This window comes from Choloepus didactylus, chromosome 13, assembly GCF_015220235.1.
Source record: "Choloepus didactylus isolate mChoDid1 chromosome 13, mChoDid1.pri, whole genome shotgun sequence".
NCBI classification, from domain to species: Eukaryota; Metazoa; Chordata; class Mammalia; order Pilosa; family Megalonychidae; genus Choloepus; species Choloepus didactylus.
Genome location: NC_051319.1, coordinates 52,972,234 through 52,986,110, shown reverse-complemented (window position 1 = coordinate 52,986,110; position 13,877 = coordinate 52,972,234). Strand labels below are relative to the sequence as shown.

The window sequence follows — 13,877 nt, the reverse complement described above, 5'->3', positions numbered from 1 at the left end:
TTGCTGTCGCAGTAATTTAGAAAGGTTTCTGTCTTTATAGTCGGATATACCATTTGTTGGAGTTGGGTGCAGTGGTCTGTAAAACCCTGGATGCTTTTGCTGACTCTGTTTATACACAGCAAGTGCATTCAGGGCTGTGGTGCTGTTTTAGTTACGTAAGATTAGAAGAACAAAATAAGATGTTCAAAGCAAATTTTCTAGGCCATTTTGATTTCATTTATTCAGTAATTCAATGTGGGCTTATGTGGTTTTAGCTGCTGGGAATAGAATATTCTGAGGAGCAAAATGGACATAGTATTTGTCGTTCAGAAATTTGAGTCTTAGTTAAGAAGAGCCCTTACAAAGAAAATTATAAGGTACAAATGAAGTGTCCGTGCTCTTAGATGGGATTCAGTGTTAGAAATGTCTACACTGATCTGGGGGAGAGTGGAAGTTTATGTCATTGTCATCCAAAGCCCTATGGGATTAAAAAAAAAAAATTTGATAGTGACTTTAAGTTTATCTGGTAGAATAAATAAATAGCTAAAATATTTTTGAAAAACAGTGAGGAGATTTTAGACTATGCAACATTTAATTTCATCATTAAAGTAGTATAAAAATGTTTAGTGATATAATAAATTCTGTATTTCAGTACAGTAGAAAGGGTTTAACTATTCATTGGTACTAGCACAAATGTTAAATGCAAACAACAAAATTAGATTTGTACAAAGATTTTAAAAATGATCCCATTATTTAAAAATAAAAATGAAGAAAATATAAGTAACTACTTAACTGAACTAAGTGGAGAATGATTTTTCAAAACAAAAAGCTGAGAAAAAATCTGTTAAGGAAAAGATTTATGGAGACTACATAAGAATATAAAACATATAGATGTCAAAAATGTTATATAAATTAAAAAGTAAAGAGTCAACTTGGAAAGAATATTTGCAATATATATAGTGAAAGGTTCATATCTGTAATATACATCAACGTCTTGTCAAAGTGGGCAAAGAACGTGAACAGACAATTAAAAAATAAATCCACATGTCCAAAAATTTATGAAAACAGTTAAACCTCAAAAGAATCAAGGAAGTGAAGACTAATAGTCATTTTGGAACCATATTGGTTTAAAAAATTCAAATGATATATCTAGATGTTTGGGAGTAAAATGCAATAAATACAACTGGCGGAAGTATGTAGTACAGTGGCTTTTTTTGGGGGGGGAGGGTGGATTATACTCAGAAACTTTGACCAGATAGTTCCATTTCCAGAAGTTTGTCCTGAGGTTTTCATTTTTAATTTGAGCAATTGTGGGTTTACAAAAAAATCATGCAAATAGTACAAAGCTCCCATATTCCTCCCCCCTCCTCACACAGTTTTCTCCATTAACATTTTGCATTGGTGTGGTATCTGTGTTATAATTGATAAAACAATATTTTAATAATTATACTATTTACTATGATCCATAGTTTTCATTAGGATTTACTCTGTGTTTTGGAGTTCTATGTTTTTTTTTTCTGTTTTTTTGTTTTTTTAATATTTTTGTTCTGGTAACACATATACAACCTAAAATTTCTCATTTTATCAGCTTTCAATTATACAGTTCAGTAGTGTCAATTACCTTCACAAGGTTTTGCCACCTTCACCCCCATTCATCACTGAAACTTTTCCATCACCATGTTCTAAGGTCCTTCATTGGAGCATTATACAACAAGGAAAATTGGTTGTTGGTTAAATCAGCACATGGATAATGGTGTTAAGTGAAGGGGGCCGCTGGTATGGGGGCTGGGTGGTGTCTTCTTCTTTGTGCCCTGGTTTGTCCTGGGATGTCAGAGTTTAAAAGGGCTAGGGAAAGACAAAATCTCGTATCTGCCACCACAACTCTTTTTAGTCAAACAAGGTGACCTTAAAGAAATGTGCATGACCATATAATTAAAGCCTTCTCAGCTATGAAGCTATGGAAAGTAGCAACTTGAAGCTGACCACATGTAGCGTGAAAGAGAAAAGGAATTGCTGAAGAAGCAAAATAGCTGTAATAAGCTCCAAAATCTTACCTAAACTGTTTAATAGCTTTAAAGAGGTGATTTTGACACCTGAGATGCTTGCTTTTATTACTTTATGGTTGCATGAACAGAAACTTTGCCAATCGGCTCTGAATCCTGTCTTGTTTTTAAGTGCAACTTGACTAATATTAAATTAGCTACCTGGATTATTTGAGCTGAATTATGTTCACTCGGGACTGTCCATGGGTATGTGTCTCTGTTCTCTTCCATTCCTTGACTTGCAGAAAGATGTCCTACAGGTTCAAAGACAGAATGATTTCCCTAAATAATTTTTTTCTTTACCAGATCTTCCATAGTGCTGAAGTCGGTTGACCAGTGTTTGTATAGCTTTCTGTTTTACTTTTTCTAGATGAGAAAGCACAACTAATGGTTGGTCAAGAACTGTGGCAGATCATTTGTGAGGGAAGGAAAGGGAGAGCCTACTTTATGTGGGAGTTCCTGGAACAGTGGCAATTACTGATGAGTTCCAGATTCCTGGTGTGACAGTCTCATAATTTTTGGAGAATACCTTCAGCTGCTTCTGCTCTTGGGGGCTGCCCAGTAACCACCTGTGAAGTGGTATGGGGCACAAGCCACTAATTACATTCTCTGGATAAGGAGGTCTCCACCTCTGCTTGTCTGTGCTTTTTTTTTTTTTTTTTTTTTCCTAATTAGCAGGCTGAAGCTTAATATGTTTTGGGGCAGAGGCACAGGTTAATTGGTACCAGAATGATGAAACAGCTCTATTTTCTGTGCTTCCTCCTTTAGACTTTCAAGTCAAGAGAATGATGCCGTGTCTGCTGTACCATGCTGCGGTTATGCCCTGCAAAATTTGTCTCAGGGACTTCCTTGTAGATGTAGACAGTTGTTAGTAGACATTTTGTGCTGAGGGCACATATCTGAGTGAGCTTACAGGAGGTCACTTTCTGTAGTTCAGTGAGATCATGGTCAATTGCCCCTGTGAAACAGAAATGGCTTTAGAAGAGAACAGGCCAGCATCAAGCATATTTGATGCCACAGCTTTAGGGTCACACTTTCCCAGTGCTTCAGTGATGTCCCAGTTCAGTATGCAAAAATCCAAATATGGGAGCCGAACATCAGCATTTCGCTTTAGGAGACTTTATTAGCTTGAAAATCCTGCTGGTGATCTGGCAAGGTAAGAAGCCATACAAGGCTACCAACTGTAAACGTATTCAGATTTCAAGTCTTAACCTTAAAGATCAGTATTCCTTAAGGCTTCTTTGTGGGAACAGAACACATCAGCGTTACTTGCTTATGCTGTAACTATTGACCCCATTAATAAAGAAGCTACCTTCCGTAACGTGACTTCTTGTAAACTTTATAAACAGAAGCAATATTAGGGCATGAATTTTAGGACCCAAATAAGGGGAATTACGTATAAAAAATCATTAATTAGTACCTTGAACTGAATCTCACAATAAAACTAACATTTTATTACTGGTTGTAGCATGCATTGCTTTCATAAATATTTCCCCTCTTCCCCCACAGTATACCAGGGAAGTATGTAGAGTAAATATTATTTTCCATGGAACAGATGTAAGGAAACAGAGGTGGTTGGGGGTAGAGAGAAGCTGGCCCTGAAGTCCTTTAGTTACTGGCACACCCACACTACCCAACACCCCACACACACACATAAACACACCCCCACACAGCAGCGGCCCAGCTTCTCACCATTCATGTGGCTGTGGTTTATAAGAAATCTTCAGCAATGTAGCTTCTTGCCTAAGAGGTGGAGAAATCATATCTTGCCCAATCAACATGAGAGGGATGACTTTAAGAGATCCATGGGGTAGGAATAAATAAAGTCCCTTGAGGAAAAGGAGGGGAAAAAAAAAAAAAAAAGACAGTCACATCTTATAGCTCCAGAAGAAGGACTTGTAAAGAAAAAAAATCAAGCCACCATATCAATTATTTCCACAAAGAATAGACCTGCTAATGATCTTGTCCTAAAAATGCAATATCCATTTGTGCTTCTTTCTAAAAATCCTAAGCGTTTTGCATTGGAGTTTAGGTAATGTGGAGTAGATCCATCTAATGCTAGCTAACATAGTAGCTATATCTGAGCTATCCTGTACATGGCATCCCCAGAAGAAAATATTTAACCAAAGTGAAGTTGGGCAATGCATAAAAGTTGGAGCGGAATAGAAGCAATATCATTTATGTGGATCACCCAAGCAATTGCTTGATTGGCCGGTGTCTCAATTGCCTCTTGCTTTCTGAATAGCTACTGTTAAAGAAAAGAGGCATTTTGTTTTCTAGACAGCCCTCTGATTGTTCCTTACAAACAGTCACACAGGAGTGCCTGGTAGCAGAGCTTTCGATTTTCCTGCCAGGTCATCCCACAGCAGTTCAAAAGGTGACTGCTCATGGGGAAGGAGGCAAGCCGATGCATTTTAAGAAACCAGCCCTTTTGTCTTCCTGTGGCCAGAATGTGACACACACAGAGTTTTCCCAAACTTGTACATTAACCCCCTTGCCCTGCACCTGAGCAGTTTCACTGGGTCTGAATGAGAGAATTCTTTTTCGAGAACAACCTTGAGCTGTTTCCAGTCCACGCTCAGCTTCACCCAATTATCTAAACATGAATGCTCCTTGGTGTACTGGGCAGTGCTGGGTGGGGAGGTGTGGAGTTGTCATTACAGGGAAGGTGCAGGATGGAGACTTTGACACACAGTTGAGTGCAGGAATAGTTGGGCAAGGACAAGTCTTTCAAAGGGCCTATTTTTTAACCTACAATGTGAATTCCTTTCATTCCTATCTTCTCCTTGTTTTCGTTTCTCCTTCTGTTTTTCTTACCCAGAATAACCACAACCCAGGATAATAATAATAAATGGCTGCCTCTATGTGTATTGCATATCCATTCTATTTCCTCCTCCCCACACTCTTTTGGATTCAGTTCCTTCCTCCTTTCCCATTCCCTCCTTCCAGCTTACCCATAACACAGCGAGAGCAATGCAAATCAGTGTCTCCTCATCCTCTCTCCCCAGGGCAGATGGGACAGGGCAGTTCCAAAGTTCCTATGTGGGAGGTCTTGGGAAGCTCTGGGGCTGCCGTGGGGAGTGGGGAGAGAACAGGGAGGCACAGAGGGCTTGACTTAAAGGTATGTTTGCATAGACAACCTACTGTTTTTATATCCATTGATTGCTTCTCCTGGCTGCCTGCAGAATTGGTGGATTTGTGGGTGCTGACTACAAACCTACTCGAGCTGTTGCTATTGGTCTAGACTGAATATTCAGGGGGATCTTCACTTTACAGACTTGAAGGAATAAAATCCAGTGCATGTAATTAGCCTTGTTAGTAAGTCCGTTGCCCCTGCTCCAGTCTCTCCTACCCACCCCCAATCTGCTTGCCCTATTCCCGGTTCCCCCAGCCCCACCCACCAATAGGTCCTAATAAAACACTGTTAACACAGTGGAAAAACTTGGTTGCTGTGACCTGTGCCCCCTATTCAAACTTGGAGAGTCACATTCAGAATCGCGCAAGTTTTGTGCATATAGCATATTCTGGAATTTGAACTCTGCATAGGTAAGGTTTGTTTCATATTATCTTTCATAGCATAGATTTATTCTGTATACTCTATTAACATATTTCTGTGAAAGTCTTTTAGCTTATGGAGCATAGCTAATCTTTTTTTTCTTACTAAGTTTTTTTTCAAAGTACATGAATTTCTGCATTTTGCCCATAAAATACAGTAGGGAAAGAAATGCAAGTATATTTTTCATACAACAGATCATGAAAAGCATTGGCCTAAATGGGTATGAAGGTGCTCAACATCTGGTATTTACTGGGAAAAGAGCACATTTTCAGCAAAAATTTAGCACTCCATATGTAAGTTATCAATTCATTATGTCTCTCTCATTGCCATGTTGATGCAAGCATATACAATACAGTGTTTAAGTTCCAAATAGACTTGTTGTGGCATGCCTTTGGCTTAATATTGCGCTAGGAATGTGAAATGACTAAAGAAAATTCAGCATAGGCTTGTTGCTTTACAAGGCTACTCAAAGGCGTTGTGTGTCCTCAGGAAATGATTTGATATGTTTGCACTTTTTCTTTGTGGACATAAACCTATTTCCAAAAGAATTTAACATCTGGAATGAGGTAGGTTAAATTTTTAATTTTTAAAATCTTGAGACAATGGGCAATTTTTGAGCAATGTAGGAAGTTGGTAGCTGTATATCAGGTTTCTCTTCCCCAGAAAAGATTGTTTTTAAATGGTGAAAAGGAGGTTAGATCTGCTCAGTTGCAAATTTAAGTTGGTAGTTCTCTTTCCCTCTCCCACTCTATCCTGTTATGTTGGGGAAGAGGGAGCTATTCCTTTATATATCAATCACTTCAAATAAATTTCTAGTTCTATTGAAATCATTTTCTGGGTAGTCTCTGGCCCTGCAAAAATGTAAATGCCACAGTTCTTGGCCTCAACACAGCAGGGAACAAAGTATGCAAATCCTGCACTCCTATATATAAATGTTGTTCTGTTAGGAATTGTTATTGCCAGGTGGTTTGTTTGTTCGTTTGTTTTTTTAAAGAAGCTTCCTTTGAGGTCCATGTGTTTCCCTTGAAATAACCTCTGTTTTTCTTTGCCACATAAAAAGAAATGCCCTCCATAATTGCTTTGTGTGTTGACTCACCTTTTTGGCACCAGCACATCTATTGGTATAAAATGAGCGAATCATTAGACTGGAATGAATTTCAAGGGGCTGTGGACTAAACTCCCAGGCAGGACTGCACCCATATTATCCCAGAGAAATGAGAATCTCTTCTGTCTCAAAAGGTTTTCCGGGAGAGTAATTCCATAGCCATTGCTGTATCATGTAAGACATAGCAAGATTCACTTTAGGAAAGACTTTAAGAGTAAACCTGAATCCCTCATGCTGAAATTGAAACCCATTATTATCTCTTGCTGTATAAGTCAGTGCTTACACATACAAAATAGCTAGTGCTAATTTGCTCTTTATCCTTCTTGTCTCTGAGCTAAATACTCCCATTTCAGAGTTGTGATTTTTTTCTGGGAGCCCAGACCTAAGCTCAATATTTTTATAAATGATGCCCCGTGTTTGGAATTGATGGAAAGACTACCTCACACTCTTCGGATCTTATAATCTTGTTTTATGCATCTCAGAATGATGTTTACATTAAACTGTAACATCATCAACACTTTCAGAATTAGAATTTCAGAATTTTGACCTCACAGGGTAACTCACTGAACCTCTAAGGAGACTGCATCTGAATATCAGGCAAAATTTTGCTAAGAATTTTTTCTCCCCTTTATTTAGCCCCATGCCTAATGATTGACGTATGTGTACACTTCTTTAGCAGTGAAGCTTCAACTTTAATAGTTTGGGTAAACTTTGTTTTTATTGTTGTTGAAACTGCAATATTTCAAGTCACTGCCAGACTTCAGGCATTTCTTTGACATTTTTATCTAGGTTGGAAATGTTCACTAAGAATCTTTACTAGTTTTTCTGCTCAGTATCTTCTGCTTTCAGGAAACAAAATAAGACAGCTTTAGGGATTTTTTTTTTTTTTCTGTTAGCATTCTAATTCTGTGCTTAAAAGGAAGTAGGAGGAGAGGAGTTTGTGGGTAGGTGGGCAGATGTGGCAAGAAAATCAAAGATCGTATGTTACCTCTTTTTTCCATGGCATGTATTTAACTAATGATTAGTCTGGGTTTCATGAGCTTGGAAAAATATGCACCCAGACACCACACCCTCCCTGCCCCCAATTATAAGTACAGTAGGAATTTAGTCTGCAAGTGAACTTACGTGATGAGAAGAAAGTAATGCTATTTCCAGAAATGTGTGATGAAAGAACACCTTACTTTCTGGAGGCCGTGAGCTATTTGTAATTATCCAAAAGCTCCCTACCCCCTGACCAACCAAACTGTGTCTCTCTCTTACCATCATTCAGCTGGGTCCAGAATCATGCATGAATTGGGTGCCACATATTATTGGCTAAAAGACAGTGCCTTCCCAGTGGAGGCTCCTTCCATTCAGAGAAGGGCAGAAACAATTGATAAACATATGTGCCCAAAGGAACGGTTCTTTCACCAGCCCACCTGTGTGGCATCCTCTTCAATTCTTTCTACTGCTTCTTTTTCAAGGGAAGCCTAAAGGTGAAGATAAGCACCCATGGAGACCTTACATTGTCCTTAGCTGTCCAGTCTGTAAGCAGTGAGCTCTGCAACTACCCTCTGTTGTACTTAATGAATTTCAAAATTAGCATGTGAAATGGAGAAGATGAGAAAAAGAAAGTCCATTAATAAGAGAGAAACCTGGCAAGGCACATGTGATAAAATATTTCTATACCTTGTAGGTAGGGGGAAAGGGGGACTCTGTTTATTAGAATAATACTGAGATGTTCTGTATCTGTCCCAGTTACTATTACGTTGTGGTTTCTAGAGACAAAGTAGAAGACGCTACTTTTAAGGGAGAAGCAACTCCTTACAGGAGAGAAGCTGGAATGTTGTCAAGCTAGAATTAAACTACAGGGTTTCATTCTTGTCTGCAGCTCATTTGCGTTGTGTTGCAGGTTTTATCTGCAATTCTGACATCTTTGTGATTTGGCGAGGGATTGGGAAACACTCAGAAGGCCCTGGTCAGGCTTATGCTGGCAGATTGGGGATGGGAAACCCACTTTGGTGGGTGATTGGTTCACTTGTAGGAACAGGGTCTTTGTGGGTAGGACAGTCCTCATTTGGACCCAAGTTCACCCTGCCTTTCACCTGCAAGAGAGCGTCTTCTAAAGCACTGGGCACTGTGAAAGCAAATACATAGATCTTGCTGCAACTCCCTTCTTGTGCAGTGGCGTTTCCAGTTTGAGCATTGCTGCTGTAAACCATCTAGTGCTGGGCACCATCCAAGTCTGCAATTGACTCCTCAGATTCTCTCCCTTGGCCCATGCCGGGTGGTGCAGTCTAAAAATGTGTGACCTGGGCATCCATGGTACGTGAGATAGATAATGGTAAATGTGATAGCTCAGCTTGAAGGTTTTTGGGAAAAAAAAAAAAAAACTGCCTCAGTTTCCTTACCTAGGGAATGAAGTAAAATAGCACCTATCTTGTTGGGCTACTTTGAGAATTCAGTGAAAACCCATGCAAAGTGATCACAGGGCTCCTGGCAGGTAGGGAGTACACTGACCAGAACTCATCTGGTGTGTTGCGTTCGGTCCTGAGTATCACTTATCAAAAGGAATGCTGACATCCTGGGGAGCAGCTGGGGGGGCGGAGAACTATTCTGGAGGTTTGGTAACTTAGGCTGATATTGTCACAATGTATTATTTGGAGAGTTTGAAGTAGAGAAAAGAGTTAGTTTTGTCCTGCTCAGGGAGCTAGACCAATGGGGAGAAGTCATAAGATGGCAATTTCAGGGTCGCTGTGTAAGGTAAAATTTGCCATTGCGGTTGTCCAACATTGAACAGGCATGGCTGTCTAAGCTGCTGAGCTATTTATCACCTAGACATAGTAACCATTCGCAGGATATACGGTAGACAAGATTCTGGCATTGGCTGGACTGTCAGCTAAGAGGATATCTAATGCTCCTTCCAACTCCCAGATTCTGAAAATCCTTGTTTTATCTCCCCGAGTCCACTGAGAGCTTGTTGGGAGTGAGGACCTCACATTGTAATTATTTGCACTCCTATGATACTTTCTATATAGGGCCACAAAAACACTTAAACATCTTGGTACTAGTAATACATGTCATTATAAGAGAAAAATATACAGTAGACAAAGAAAAGTAAATTACCCATAACCCCATTATACAGAGAGACCCTAAGGATGCTGCTAACATTTTAGTACATGTCTTTCCAGACTTCTTTATTACATGGTACATATTTGGGCTAAAAATCTTATTAAACATACAGTTTCATAAGCTATTTTAAGGATATTTACACAGAAAATTTTCTGGCAGATATTTGTAATTTTATCTCTAGCTGGGGTGGTGGTGGTAGGGATAATGTAAATTCTTTTGTCTGTGTTTCCTAATTTTCTAAGTTTATCCATTCAACAAGGTTCCACAGTATGCCAGGCACCACTCGTCTTGTTCACTGGCTGTATCCCCAGCTTCTTGACATGCTTGCCTTCTTGGAACTCATAGTCTGGTGGGAGAGTCAGTATGATATAATGTCAGGTAGTAATACATTTAAGTGTTATGAAAAATGAAGAGGGGTTAGGGGATAGAGAGCTGATGGGGGAGAAGGAATACTTGTTCTTGGTGTTAGTGGGGATAGGGAGCAATGCACAGATGACAGACAAAAACCTGAATAAACTGAGGGGATGAAGCATAGATATAGGAAATCGTGATTACGTAGATAATTATTATGCATGTTCCTCCATTTTATTGACAATGTAGTGTTCTATACATGTCATGCAATTTACTGTGTTTATATACTTATGATTTTTTGTTTTTTGTTTTTTTCCTATTATGAACAGATCTTTTTGTGCCTTTGGCTGCTTACAGTAAATTCTTCTGTCTTTCTACCATTCAGATGTATTTTTTATGGAAATTCATTTTGGGGTCACTATATATGTCCCACTTGGTTCTTGACTACCTCTTACGTAGCAAAATAGGGAGCCAAGGGGTGGGGGATTGCAGGCTGGGCGTGAGTCTCCTCCAGTTTCCAGGCTGTTTAGGGTTAATGTGTCTGTCTGCCTACCTGCCAGCCCAACCAGGGTGCAGGGAGCAGCTGATTCAATTACACATGTTGAAAGGCAAAGTGCAGATGACTATGATTAATGGGATCCAGGCCCCAATGTGATGAGTTATTTTGATTGCTTAATCAGGGCTTGTGTAAACAAGGAGATAGGACAGCAACCTGCCACTGCTTCCGAGGCCCAATTTTGTCTTGACACTTTCTAACAGGCAAAAAAGCATGGCATGATCATGCTAATCAAGATGATAATGGTCATTATGGCTAATTTTCTGTCAGCCAGGCATTGTAGTTAAGCTACAATACTACACTTAATCCTCACAACTCTATCTAACAATACTGGTAGATATTGTTCCCTTTTTGCGGGTGAGTAAACTGAGGCTTGGAAGAGCTAAACAACTTATTTACTCAAGGCTGGACTGATATTAAAGTCCGGGGTTTTTATTTGTCTTTTGGGCTTTGTCACAAAACCAAAACTATGTCCTTAACTAGTGAACTGTTTTTTTCATCGTTTGCCTCCCTCTCTACCGCCCATTTTCTTCCTTTTCCAGGAACAAGGTGATCTGGGTTGCACACAGTATTGGCTGGGTTTGTTAGGGTGATTTGGAAAGGATAGAAGATGCAGACTTAAAAACCTTTCCTTCTTTCTCGTTAAACACACTGTTCTCTGAAGCAATCAGCAGGGCCCCTGATGGGAGAGAACACTGAGGAGATTTGAGCAGATTTAAACTGTCGCCTCTTCCCTTTCCTGGTGCTTCAAATTAGATGTACCACTGAGCAGTGAAAAGGCCCATCAGTTGGCAGGCCCATAGTGAGAAACGAGAAGCCAGGGACTGCCTGTGCCTTCTCGGTAATCGGAGCATGTCATAGGATTCTGAAAGTAGCTTCCTTTAAATGAAGTAATGCATGGTAAAAGTATCTTTTAAAAGTTGGGAATGCATTTATAAAGGATTGTATTGAAAAGCTGAGTAGTCAGCATCTTGGCTTATTGTTTTCTGTGCTTTAATTAAAAATCTGAAAGCATGTGCGCCTTGAGTTATATGTATGTATAAAATCTGTGTGTGTGTACATGGGTATATGTGAAGACACACACACACACACAGAATCCTCAGCTATTTTCCCAGAGAAAAACACTGTCCTCAGTCCAGTAAAAAAATAGAGTCCTTCCAAAGCACTCCAACATTGCTATAAAAATACTTTGGCTTCTTTGCCTGATAGGCGGACTTTATTGACTGTTTCACCATTAAAGGTACTTGGTTCCTCTGGAATGGGGAATTCAATACCTGCTAAATTGGATCAATATAAAAATCTGTGAACAATGCAGGCCTTGTCAGGGAACTCTTTCACTCTTGTTTATATAATTCTCTGTGGGAGTTTCTGCTTCAGGGATCACATAAGTATTTAGTGCAACTAAAATATTCATGTCCTCTGATTAGATGGATTTAATTGTTACATCTTTATCTCCTTCATAATGCATCATTAGGATGCAAACCACCTTGAAATTTAAGTGGGGGCTTCCAGTTTATTGCAGTCTCTATTTTGCCTGTTTTTCTTTCCAAGTATCCTATACACTCATGTTATTTTGGTTTCCTTTTAAAATGAAATAATGCAAATTGTATAATAAAATTACATAAAAAGTAAGAGTTTATCTGTTAGTAGAAAAATACTAAGTAACCTATTTATAATAATGTTATAATTGTATGATAAATTTTATAATTGTATATAAAATATTCCACCATTTAGTTTTTTGTTTTGTTTTGTTTTTTTTAATATATTGAAGTAACCTTTCCTCCCATATAATGTTTAATTAGCATAATAGATGCTTCTAAGGGTTTTTTTCTCTTTAACTTTCTCTAATAGCATACGGAAATAGCTGGGGGGTTAATTTTTCTGAGATTCCTTCCTGGATTTGATAGCAGCTGCATGGTCTTCTATTTCTCAAAATGCTGAAAGTTTTAAAGAGTTATACGTTTTCCCCCCACACTAATTTTGCAATTCTGCTTTTCCCCTTATGAAAAAGCATGCCTTGTCTGAGACCATATCTTCTCACCAATTCCCTGGGCATCTGCAAAGATCTCAGAAGTGCTGTGATATTCTATGAAGCCAGGCTTTGGAGTTAGACAGGCCTGGGCTTTCATTCTAGCACTGCCACTTACTAGTTTGACAAGTTACTGTCTAAGCCTCAACTTCTCTCTCTTTAAATTGAGGATTATATCATAAGGAAACAACACAAGAATAGCTCATAGGGTTATATGAAGAATAATTGAGGAAATGCATGTGAAGTGCTTAGTGCAACAGGCAGCACATAGTAAGTACTCACACTTCAGCTGATATTATTTCTAGTGAAAACTAGGTGACTTATTTTTGGAGGAACATTTGCATGGGGTGGGGTTGAGGGTGAGCTTCAAAGCTGGAATGGTCAGACTCGGACACCTCCTTTTCTTGAGAGCTGTGCCTCCAACCACTTATCTGAGGCAAGGGAAGAGTTGTTCTAAGTGAGTCCTAGGAATGATGATGTGGTTGCCTTCACAGTTATCTGGTGCCCCTTTGTCATCTCACCTTTGTCAGGCACCAATGGATGGGATGAATTTTTCTTGAGGGGATAATATTCTAGTGCTGCCATGTTGAAGGGACCTTAGAATGCTGTTTCAACAACTGAATTTCATCTGAGGTTTAAAAAAGTAATTCGTGAGTCTTTCAATGAAATTATCAGGTTAATATTTTTTTTATCTTCATTTTATTGAGATATATATTCACATACCACACAGTCATGCAAAAGAAATCGTACTTTCGATTGTTTACAGTACCATTACATAGTTATACATTCATCACCTAAATCAATCCCTGACACCTTCATTAGCACACACACAAAAATAACAAGAATAATAATTAGAGTGAAAAAGAGCAATTGAAGTAAAAAAGAACACTGGGTACCTTTGTCTGTTTGTTTCCTTCCCCTATTTTTCTACTCATCCATCCATAAACTAGACAAAGTGGAGTGTGGTCCTTATGGCTTTCCCAATCCCATTGTCACCCCTCATAAGCTACATTTTTATACAACTGTCTTCGAGATTCATGGGTTCTGGGTTGTAGTTTAATAGTTTCAGGTATCCACCACCAGCTACCCCAATTCTTTAGAACCTAAAAAAGGTTGTCTAAAGTGTGCGTAAGAGTGCCCACCAGAGT

At 39.1% G+C, this 13,877-nt stretch overlaps 1 protein-coding gene and 1 long non-coding RNA gene across 5 annotated transcripts in view; one reads left to right on the top strand and one right to left on the bottom strand.

Annotated features, from left to right (window-relative positions):
* Positions 1-13,877, top strand: part of MCC (MCC regulator of WNT signaling pathway) — a 621,876-nt gene that overhangs the window by 438,318 nt on the left and 169,681 nt on the right. The window lies entirely within an intron of this gene.
* LOC119507558 lies at positions 2,862-5,037 on the bottom strand. Its single transcript, XR_005211299.1, has 3 exons — positions 4,976-5,037; positions 3,714-3,850; positions 2,862-2,979 (listed from the first exon to the last, which is right to left on the bottom strand). It is a non-coding gene; the product is annotated as an uncharacterized LOC119507558 (long non-coding RNA).